Source organism: Vicugna pacos, chromosome 15, assembly GCF_048564905.1.
Source record: "Vicugna pacos chromosome 15, VicPac4, whole genome shotgun sequence".
Taxonomy (NCBI): domain Eukaryota; kingdom Metazoa; phylum Chordata; class Mammalia; order Artiodactyla; family Camelidae; genus Vicugna; species Vicugna pacos.
This window is the reverse complement of record NC_133001.1, coordinates 12,014,659-12,025,925: the sequence shown is the minus strand read 5'-3', so window position 1 is coordinate 12,025,925 and position 11,267 is coordinate 12,014,659. Positions and strand designations below refer to the sequence as shown.

The 11,267-nt window shown below is 42.6% G+C and overlaps 1 long non-coding RNA gene across 1 annotated transcript; it reads left to right on the top strand.

Moving 5' to 3' along the window:
- The first annotated feature begins 909 nt into the window (after positions 1-909).
- Positions 910-10,900, top strand: LOC116279435 (uncharacterized). Its single transcript, XR_004188798.2, has 3 exons — positions 910-1,180; positions 2,128-2,243; positions 10,799-10,900. It is a non-coding gene; the product is annotated as an uncharacterized lncRNA (long non-coding RNA).
- Positions 10,901-11,267: the final 367 nt, after the last annotated feature.

The following is an 11,267-nucleotide window of genomic DNA, read 5'->3' as shown; positions in this document are numbered from 1 at the left end:
AAATGGCCTGAGTGGGAAGCAACAAGGTGAAGCAGGCTGGGGAAACCGGGCTGGAATGTTCTCGCTCGGAGCCAGCGGTCTGCAGGCCCGACTCCTTCCACAGCCACAGCGAGTGATGCAGGGCAGTGACCTTGTCCTCCTCCTCCTCCCCCTCCCCCTCCCCCTCCTCCTCTTCCTCCCCCTCCTCCTCCTCCTCCCTGCAGCCAAGTTCAGCCTTCCCAGCTGCCCAGGTTCAGCCCTGGTTCTCCCCCGCCCAGCGCAGCGCCAGCGCTGCGCCCCTAACCTGCTATCCTGGGGCCCCCTCCCCAACCCTCCCCTCCACAATCTTCCTCTTCCCTCCCTTCCTCTCCCCTCCCCTCTCCCTGGTGGAGCCCAGTCTTCACAGGGGAGACGCTGGGGACTCTGTCCATAGGCCCCTCTGACACCACACACACACACACACACACACACACACACACACACTCATATATCACACACCCCACCCCAACCTGTGTATTCACACACACACACAATCGCACATACCCAACCCCAACATAGGTATTCACACACATACACACACTCACACACACTCATATCACACACACCCCATCCCAACCCATGTGTTCACACACACACTCACACACCACACATATCCTACCCCAACCCATGTATTCCCACACACACCTCATATATCACATTCATACCCCACCCTCAACATATGTGTTCACACTGCTCACACACTCACTTACACACTTACACACACACACACCCTGCACAGGTAGCCCATCACAACCCATGTATTCACATACACACACACTCACACACACTCATATCACACATACCCCACCCCAAGCACATACATTCACACATGCGCATACACCGGCCTGACCTCTTGGTCTCTCTCCCTCCTTCCTCAGGGAACTCTGGGCTTCTGCCCCTGGGAGAGCAGGAAAAAGAGTCAGAAGGAAAAGGACACCTCGCCTCCGGGCCCCCAGTTTTCACCCCGAGCCTTGGGCAGATGCGTGCCGGCCCGCACCCCTTCACTGGGATCCTCTGCAACAGGATCATCCCCGAGGCCCCAGCTCTCAGGCGAAGGCCTCAGGTGCGTGGCTCCTGTTGGAGTGAATAATCGAAGCCCTGACAAGGAAGGCCAGCTTCTAGAAGCTGAGAGCCGGGCTGCTGGCGCGGAGGCGAGGATCCTGTGAGTGGAATCCCTTCCCAGTTCCCGGCGCGTGGCTACCCCCTGCTGGGCGGGAAGCTCGGCCTTCAGACCCACATCCCTGTGCTCGGGGCCCGGTCTCCTCCCGAGGCCGGGACAGGATCCGCTGGCCTCCCGTCCGATTGTTACCCACGTTCCTGACATGAAGCTGGCGAGTGAAGTTACCTTCCAACCCCCAAGAGGTGTTAAAGACTCTTTTTCCCCTCCCCAAGCCCTCTGCCAGTTTGAGCAGAACAAATCTATTTATTTTTTTGGTGAGGATCGATTTATGAAAAGCACACACATAACTCAGACGGCATGGTGAAATGACGTTAGGCTTTGCTGAGCATGAAAAGTATACTTGCTCAAGCCCCATTTCCAGCCCTCAGTGCATCACCTCCCCCTGGAGCGGAACGTGGGTTATGTTAAGAGGACATCAGCCCAGAGGCCTAAAATCTAGCCTAACTTCCAGGCCCCCTCCTCCCCACCACCTCCTTCATGCGCCTCTCCAGTAAACCCAGCTCCGAGACGCTGGAAACTTGGGCAAAACACAAGTGGACGGGAAGCCAGTTTTTAACTGGATCAAGTTTTCAAATACAGATGAACACATTTTGATTGTCCTACAGACTCTCCTTAAAGATGCTCTTAACAAAATCCAGATTGGAGGAGGTCCACCACCTTCACTCTCACGTGCATACGCTCCTAAGACAGTTCTGAAACCTCAGACACATTTGGAAGACATGGCTTAAAAGAACCCTTAATACAAAATTAAATAAAGTAAGATACAAATAAAAAGAGATTAGTTGTTATAAGCTGTAACACAGCTGCCGTGACAAACTGCGAAAACATGTAAACAGAGGGTGCTTTTAGCGACTCAGTCACCCAAATGTCTTTTTCAGACTCATATAGTTCTAATTCTGACACACTTTTTCATTTCATTTCGCTTGCAGCCCGAGCAGGAAAGAAACAGACGTTCGGATTAAGTAAACAGGGGCTTTAGACAGAGCCACTAGCCTGCCAGAGAGGCCACTTCTGTTTACGAGGCATGCTCGGGTAAAGATACAAGGTCAGAGCCGCCTCCCTTCTTGCATTTAATGGTGTGAAGTGAAATCCCCAATATATTCGCCAACAAAAGAATGAGGGATGGATGGGCTTCTGAGCCTGCATGGTGTGTTAATATGTCAGAACTCTTTTTTTAGAACTATTTTATTTTATTTTATTTTTACAATGTTGTGTTAATTTCTGGTGTACAGCGTAATGTTTCAGTTATACATATATATATATATATATATTCCTTTTCATATTCTTTTCCATTATAGGTTATTCTAAGGTATTGAATAGAGTTCCCTGTGCTATACGGTAGGTCCCTGTTGTTTATCTACTTTATATACAGTAATGTGTATCTGCCAATCCTGAACTAAGTGAAGTAAACCAGAAGGAGAAAGAAAAATACCGAATGATATCACTTTATCTGTGCAGAGTTTCAGAAGTCTTGAACTCCACATCACACTGCTGCCTCAGAAGTAAGCACGAACATTGCTCTCTGTCAGCAGGGGGGTAAACAAATTAGGCTTTGGCTCAATCATCCACTTGTTTTGGTCCAATGCTGTGGCCTAGAATCAGCCCGACATGATTTCCAGCTGAAGTCTGCTCCGTCTGATGCCTTAAGCAAATGAGAGAAGAAACGGGTTGGCCATGATGGAAAGCGCTGACTTGAAATTTCACTTTCCCGTTAGCGGGAGAGTGAGAATGCAGTACACAGCGACACAAGTGACTGCCTTTGCAAAATCCCCACACTCTGATGCTGTTTTTTCTTGATGATCTCTGCGTCAATCACTGTTCTCAGGATGCAGTCTTATAATAGTCCTGTTCTGAGAGTTTACCAAGGGGGTAGGGGGTGCAGGTCGGGGGCGGACACCAAGCAGACACAAGCCTATCCCAGGTGTAGGAGGCTCTTACTTACCGGGGATTCAAGTAATTCTGCCCCCCTCACTCAGCTGGAAAAGCATGTCAGCCTTTCCACCAAATTCTGCCAGATTTTGACATTCAGTCATCAGCAAATTGAGTGATTTTCCTTCTCCAACCCTTGCTTCCTGGTTTCTTATTTGAGTCATTTCCTCTTTCCATTTTTCTTGAAATTCCAAATCAGATCAGCCCTATTTGTTCTTAAATACTTCTTTCCGATTAATTAATCAAACACCAAAGAGACTCTTAAGGGTCTGTCTTGTGTTCAGTATTGTACACGGAACTGTGAAGGATACAAAATAAGTGAACGATATTGTCTTTGACCCAAAGTCTGTTATATGATTTGAAAAACCATATTAAACTAATAATATACCATGGAATATAAACAAAAGTTAAATAGTGCAATAATAATGGTCAAAAATGAAGGACTTCAAAGAAGAGAAAAATTAATGGGACAAGAAAATATTTATACGTCTTCAATAGGGAGATGACACCTGAGTCACGGACTATCACCTTGACTGTGGTGGTGGTATCATGGGTGTACATGTATGCCCAAACTCATCAAAGTGTATACATTAAATATGTATAATTTTTTTGCATAGCAATTATACCTCAGTAAAGCTATTTTCAAAAAGCTGAATGAATTAAAGAATAGAAAACATTATTTGAGTGATTATTCTGTATCAGGTCGATAAAGATTATAACTCTCAATAATTTCATGTGTATTATCTCCTTTGATGCTCTTAATAACCTTACGAGGTAAACATGATGTTATTTTTGATTTATCCAACATTACTTCTTTCTCGGTCATTCTCTTGTCACAAGTATCCATATGAGCAAAGGTCCGTGCTCCATCCCTACTTGCCAAGAGAAACAAAAATGGAGGTGTGGTGGAATTACAAGAGGAGAGAGTTCTTGGACACCGTTGGTCCCTGAATGAGCCTCTGCAGGAAATGCATCTTGCCTTAATGCATCTGGGTTTTATCAAAGAGAAGAATTCTGTCCTTGAATAGTTATATTCTTCAAAGTAGATGAAAGACAAAAAAAAAAAAAAAGGTTGGATAAATTAAAAAGAACATAATGTAATTATTGAAGAATCAAGACAATCACTCTGTTCCTCTGTCCATATTTCTGCATAGGTATTATTACACAAGCAATATCCAAAGCATAACTCAAAAATAATTTATCTTTGATGTTGGAATGCAGTGCTACTTTTTTCTCTAACAAATATTTATTGAGAACACGCTCTGTACTAGGCACTTTCTCATACATTATTTCATTTAATCCTTACAATAACTCTTTGAGGGAGGCATATAAGCAATTTGAGGCACAGAGAGGATGAATGACCCGCCCAGATCATTTATCAGCAAGCTAGTGGGAGAGTGCCTCCAACTCACCCAGCGTTCTTTCCACAGTGATTGCGTCTTTTACTTAGTCGGTTGGCGTGGCCGGGAATGTGGTATCCTACAAATAAGATCTCTCACGATAGACAATGCAGAACAAAGCCTAAACATTTGAAAATTTCTGAGGAAAGGCCTTTTCGCATACATAGTCAATCCGCCTGCCTTCTAAAAGAGAGTGAACATTAGTCAACCTTTTGTGAACAATTCAGAGCCATCATTGTAAGTTTTTAAATTATGCCATATAGTAGGACAAATAGGTTTATATTTTCTAACATTTTTCTGTCCCTTTCCTTCTCATCTCTTATTTGTCAAAATAAGCATTAGGAAGGTGAGCCCAAGGGGTACAGTGCTGGGAATCGGTGCAAGGGCTTTGTGACTATCCTGGGCTCGAAGACTCTTCTGACTTCTCAGTTTTGGAATGGGTTTGCTGGTGCGTGACTTCCACATAAGTGAGATAGTAGCACGCGAAGTTCTGGGGCGATGGATTCACTTATCCGAGTCAGCCTCTCTTTAGAAATTTCTGAGCCATGCAAATAGTTAGACAGAACTCCCACCACCTGTTGAATAAGAGCAGAGAACAAAGTATGAGTTAAGAACGTAGACTCAAGCTAGACCGAGGTAGTCTGTCTTTGTCATTTACTAGCAGCATGGCCTTGAGCAAGTTACAGGGCTTCTCCGTACATCTTGTTTTTTTTTCACCTTTTCTTAGGAGTTCTTATGAGGATAAAGTAGGTAATTACTACGTGTAAAGCTCTTCGGATAGTGCCTGGCATGTCAGCGTTGCTTTTAGCTCGTAAAGCAATATGTAGGCAGAAGTCAAATTCTGATGGGAGGAAAAAAAAGTCCCAGATAATCCTGAAAGTGTATAATCAAGGATCAACTGCATAACTAGAATGACTCTCGATTTGAGGCTCCCCATCCCTGCCATTCTCTATGTGATGCCTATTAAAAGGGCCCCTCAGATGTGAGTTGGTTATTTCTAGTGAACTCCATGGCTGGAGGTAACACAATCCGTCATGAGATGCTGCTACAGGCTGACATTTTCCACATGTAAATCCTTCACTTTGTAATGTAAGAGCAATTACTTTTATGAACAAAATCTTTCCAATCCACCATTTCAAATCCTTGTCTTGCCATGTCATAGTCAAAACATCTGTCCATTAAAGCCAATGTAAAAGTATATTAAACTGAGTGTGTTTGGTTTGGGACATCTGCTTCTTTCTCCTGGAATGAGAACTATTCTAAATTCAGCGGGTTCAGTCTGCAGGGCTCTCGTGAAAACTTCGCAGTCACATTCACGGGGATTATCCAATAGCCCACGGTTTTGATTACCGTTTCAGGTTCAAATAGAATTCAGAGTTCAACAAGGGACTCAATCAAAATAATGACAATAATAAGAACTGTCACGCAAGAATGAAAACCTTTGTATGGCACTTTTTACATAAAGGGTTCCCGGACCTGATGTTAAGTATTATATAAACATGATATAATGGCTTGCACTATAATGAATACTCTATTGTAGAAAATATTTTTAAAATAGTTTTCCTTTGGTTTTTATTCTGCATTCTTGCTGAAAGTAGTCATCGTTTTGATACCAAACTTGAAGGAGGAAAAGAATGAACAGAAATTGAATTCGGGAGACCATTACAGGCATAGATATCAGATCATGTCTGACTCAACTCTAATATCTTTACCTCTTTTCTCTGTCTATGAAGACTACTTCTTGGTTGAAGCTGAAGCGATGTGAAAGTTTGGACATATTTCCAAGAACTCATTTACTGATAAATGTATGTCTAAAGCTCAGTTATAAAGTTGCCCCAGGTGTAATTAAATTTTGGAGAAGGATATCTAAGAAACACAGTAAAGATTCTTCTTTCATTGTTTCCAACCAACCTTTGGCTCCCAAAAAGTGCATTTTCTAAAATATTCTCTAAAATAGCAAAGCCATGGAAGACTTCCTGGCCATGGCATTTTCACCTTCCATGTTTCATTTTCTTTCCAATCTGCCAGGAATTATTTATAGTAGAAAGAATAGAGAACTTGGAGTCAGAAAAGCTCTGTTCAAGTCCTAAGTTATCACTTATTGACTGTATGAATTCAGGCAGCTGACACACCATTTCTTCTGAGTTTCCCCAACTCACAGAGTTAATATGTGCTGCCTATCTAACAAGGTTGAATTCTGATGAAACTGCCACAGGTAGGATGTAATACATTCACCTAGTGCCCACTACGTGCCTCGCCTTATTTGAGGTGTGGTTGGTGGCTTAAAATGGCCCCCAGTGAATCCAGCCTTCTTGTGTCCATGCCAAATGCAAAGTCATTTTGCTGTTCCTCCCATCAAGAGGTAGAGTCTGTTCCCCAGTCTTTGAATCTGGGTTGCACTGGTTACTTCCTTTGACCAATAGAAAGCAGCAGAAATGGCTTTCTGGGACTCTCATACCAAGACCAGCTTTCATTCTTGGAATCCCGCTAGCATGCTGAGAAGTCCAGCCTATCCCATTGGGTAGAGAAGCCATGTGGGGAGAGGAAGAGACGCCACATGGACAAGCACTGAGCCAGTGGCCAACACCACGTAGAGCAGAGATGAGCAGACCCCTGTGAGCTCTCTCCAAATTCCCAGGCCACATGAGTAATAACATGGTGGTTTTGGTAAGTTACTAAGGCTTGGCATGATTTGTTACATATCAGTATATCTCTGATAGACAAGATAATTTTCACTATAGGGTCCCTTTTCAGAATAACCCTCTGAAATAGGCATTGTTCATTTCACACTTGAGGAAACCATGGATCAGAACACACAGAATATAAAAAGTACTCCACAAAACCCTGAACTGGCAAGGCAATCAGAACTGGCCACAAAACCATGACGCGTGCTCTCCTCGTCAAGGAGCACCCTGAAGAGAAACTCTATAAAAGTATTGTTCTGCTCTGTGCAATGATTCGGAAACCCCCAAATGTTCCTAATAAATCTCTGTCATTTCCCAATTAGCCTACAAGTCTATTGCTAGGTCTTGAACAGCTTAACATAAGTTCTGGGAAGACCAACACATTTTTGTATTCGAACAGAATTTTCAGTTTCTCACATTGATGGAAATAAGACTCAAAGTTTGTATGAACTTTAGAGGGAGTTGGGCTAGCTTATAGAATTTTTGAGCTGAAAGGAAGGAAGCTCAGAGGTCATCTTGTTTACACCTCAAATATTTTGGGCTAAAGAGGTAAGATCCAGGAAACTAACTCATGTCCACCAGTCAGTGCATAGCAACAAGGCCAAGCCAGGAACCTAATCCCCAGTCTGCTGAGCACTGCCTTTTGGATGCAGCCCCCCAGGTCTCTGAACGCTTGAAGTGGGCACCTAGCATAGGATTTACCCACTTCCAGAATCCCAGGAAGGATAACTAATTGCATTTCTCCTTACATCACAGCCACTTCTATTTTCTTTAAATTGCATCATGTTGCCATTTAAAGCTAGCATTAAAGTCTATCACAAAAGAGAGCATCTACTTCACTTATTATTTAAAAAAACAACACGAGGATGACTTTTAAAATAGCGTCAAGAAAAGTGCACAAAAAAGGCCTGAATGCCATTTGATCTGATGAAAGAACTATTTAATTGGGCAACATGAGCTCGGATCTGAATTCATTATTAATGATGCTTGTTGACATTTGAAGTAAGTCACCAATGTTACCTTCTTAGTGGAAAATAAATGACTCAGAAGAAATACCATGCAAGCAGCAGAACGTCTTCAGGATGTATCAAATGGTCGCAGGAAAAAAAATAACAAAAAACGAGAACATCCTCTCGTCACCCAGTTTTGTTTTCATGATATTCATTCGGCTTCATTTGTGTATCTCAAAGCAGCAGACGTTAAAAACAAAGGTCGCGTTCCTATAGCTAATTTTGTGAAAATATATTATCCTGTTCTTGGATGAAGGACTCCCAAGAAATGAAAAACAAACAAGAACCTAAACAGCCTTGTTGGCTCAAGGACAGAGGTTGGCCCATAGGGAAAAGAAAAAAAAAACTGAAGAGTTATTTATCTGAGTGCTGTGGTGCATATGTACGCACCGCCGCGGGCTGTACCTTCTACGATTGAAATGCTGCCGCCTGCTTCAAGTGTTCACGTCTCATCTCCCGAAGTAGATCATATTCCCTGCAAGTACAAGCCCTAACTTAACTGTCTTCCTCCACAGTGTCTACCAGATGCTGTAGTGACAGAAGGAGAAAATTTGCTCCAAGACCGTAAGAAATGTTTAAAGCGTGTTGTTTTCCTTCCCAAGGACATCATTTTCTGCTGTACTGACGGAAGCCCTTCTCTCAAAAGGGAAATCAAGAAGAGATACAATCTCAAGTTAGAGAATCTGGAATTAGAATTAAACCAGCCCCAGTGGTCTCTGCGTTTTAAAAGGGAGCCTTACTAGGTACTGAGACGTTATAATCCATTAAAGGGCTCAAGGGCTAATTGGTTTTTGTTTTGTTTTGTTTTTTATTGAAGTATAGTTGATTTACAACGTTGTGTTAGTTTCTGGTGCGCAGCATAGTGATTGAATTTTACATATATACTTTTTCAGATTCTTTTTCATTGTAGGTTATTACAATATATTGAATAGACTTCCCTGTGCTATACTGTAGGACCTTGCTGTTTATCTATTTTATATACAGTAGTTTGCATCTGCAAATCCCAAACTCTTAATTTATCCCTCCCCTCCCTTGCCCCACCCTTAACCATAAGTTTTTCTGTGTCTGTAAGTCTTTTTCTGTTTTTAAATAAGTTCATTGGTGTCATTTTTTTAGATTCCACGTATACGTGACATCATCTATTTGTCCTTCTCTGTCTGACTTATCTCACTTACTGTGATTGTAATTTAGATACATAAGTTTTCAATTTGGGAAGGAGGGGGGTTACCTGAGTGTAGCCGTCCTTTGCGATGTGAGCTTAGAAGGACGGGTTTCTGGGTGGGGAGCGCTGAGGCAGCACTACATTGGATGGTCTCAAATGACAACATGACCGCCAGTCTTACCTGTTGGGTCCTACCAAATCTGCCATTGATCCTTGACTACCCCTCCATGACCCAGGAAGAAGGAAGACAGGAAAAGAAAGGAGGGACATCTACGTGAATTAGCTAAACCACACACACACAGTTCACAATGAACACAACCTTTCCTTCGCCCCTCTAGGCTGTGCCAAGAATGTGTCCTGTCTGCCTCTGCCCTTTTTTTTTTTTAAGTTAGGTATTTGCTCTTCTACCAGAAAGCCCTTCTATTGACAAAGTAACAGAAGAGTAAATTTTAACTGACAGTTTTTCCATGAAGCAGGTGTCTTTCCTTGTGAGAATCAGCAGATTTCTACCCTCAGAGTGATCTCTGCTTTCATATGCCTAATTAAATTTTAGAGGTCCCCTGCTTAAATAAAGATTTATTAGTTGGTAAAGTTGTAGCATAATTCTTCTGCCACCTCTCTGCTATCCTTGAACATATTTACAAGCAGACTAGCTTATCCACTCTAAAAATATGGGTGATTTAATGCTGTTATGTTATGGGTGTCAGTTACCCAAATTCAGCCTCACAATAGAGCTTTCCGAAGATGCCGTTACTTGACTTTCCAACTGTCAATGTGCTTGAAGAGAAAGGGCCTGCGAATTTCAGCTGTGGAGTGTTTGAACCTGCAAAGCCAAGGGAGGTAATTGGCAGATTTGGGACCCCAAGAACAGGGCCCATGCAAGGTTCCCGGCCGTTCCTTACACAAACATGGTGGTGTCACTGAAACGCCTTCTCTGTGTAGGTGAAGGCATGGGCGCTGGCGTTCACGCATCTGTTCAGTGGACACACAAAGCTCACACAAAGATGGATGGTAATGTTTTGAAAAATAACTTCTGCAAACCAATGGCCTCAACATCTTCCATTTTCTTTCTGGGCCTTTTCGCCGTAACTTGGCCAGCCCTCAGCTTTGGCAACATTCCTAAAGTAGTCAACATTAAATTCAATTTGGCAACATTTGCAAGCTTCTGAAGTCCTGTTTAATGAGGACATTTCTAAGCCTGGATCGCACTGTGCCTATTTCTCAGTGGAGTTACTCAATCTAACCAGACCTTCTGATTCAATGGAAGTCCCCGCTGACCTCTGAGTGGAAACGTCCCTTGCAGACAGAACCATTCTGGGCTGAGTGGGGACCCTCGTTAGAAACGAAGCGTGTGTTTAGCTATTTAATAAACTGGAATACTTGGAAAGACATAGCTTCTATTTTCTAATTTACAGGGAGGAAGAAACTTTTTCAAGCTTCACTTCTTAAACCCTCAAGCTTTTATTTCAGTTGCCTCCTAGGCATGACCAAAATGCACAGATTAGACTCAGCGGAAGTTGAAGGTCAGTGGACTGGCATTCTAATAATAATAATTTTTTGAAAGGATGACAGAATCTGAGAGTTATAATGAAAATGGACTTTTTGGATCCTCTGGTACTCCAAGTCAAGGACTGTGAAGAAAAGTCCTTCCAAATAATTTTCAGAAAAATATCTCCCCTGTATTTCCTTCTGTTGTAAAAGCATTTCCATTTTTGAATAGCAATTTTTACATAACCTTGTTACTTCACAATAGGTTTAATAAACACAGCTTCTTGCACCTTTGGGGTTCATATAAAATTAGAGGTTTTGTGGCATTGTGTTTACTTAAGCACAGTCACACATAAAACAAACACTTGTTGTGTCTCTGTGTTAGCCAGTGGGGGG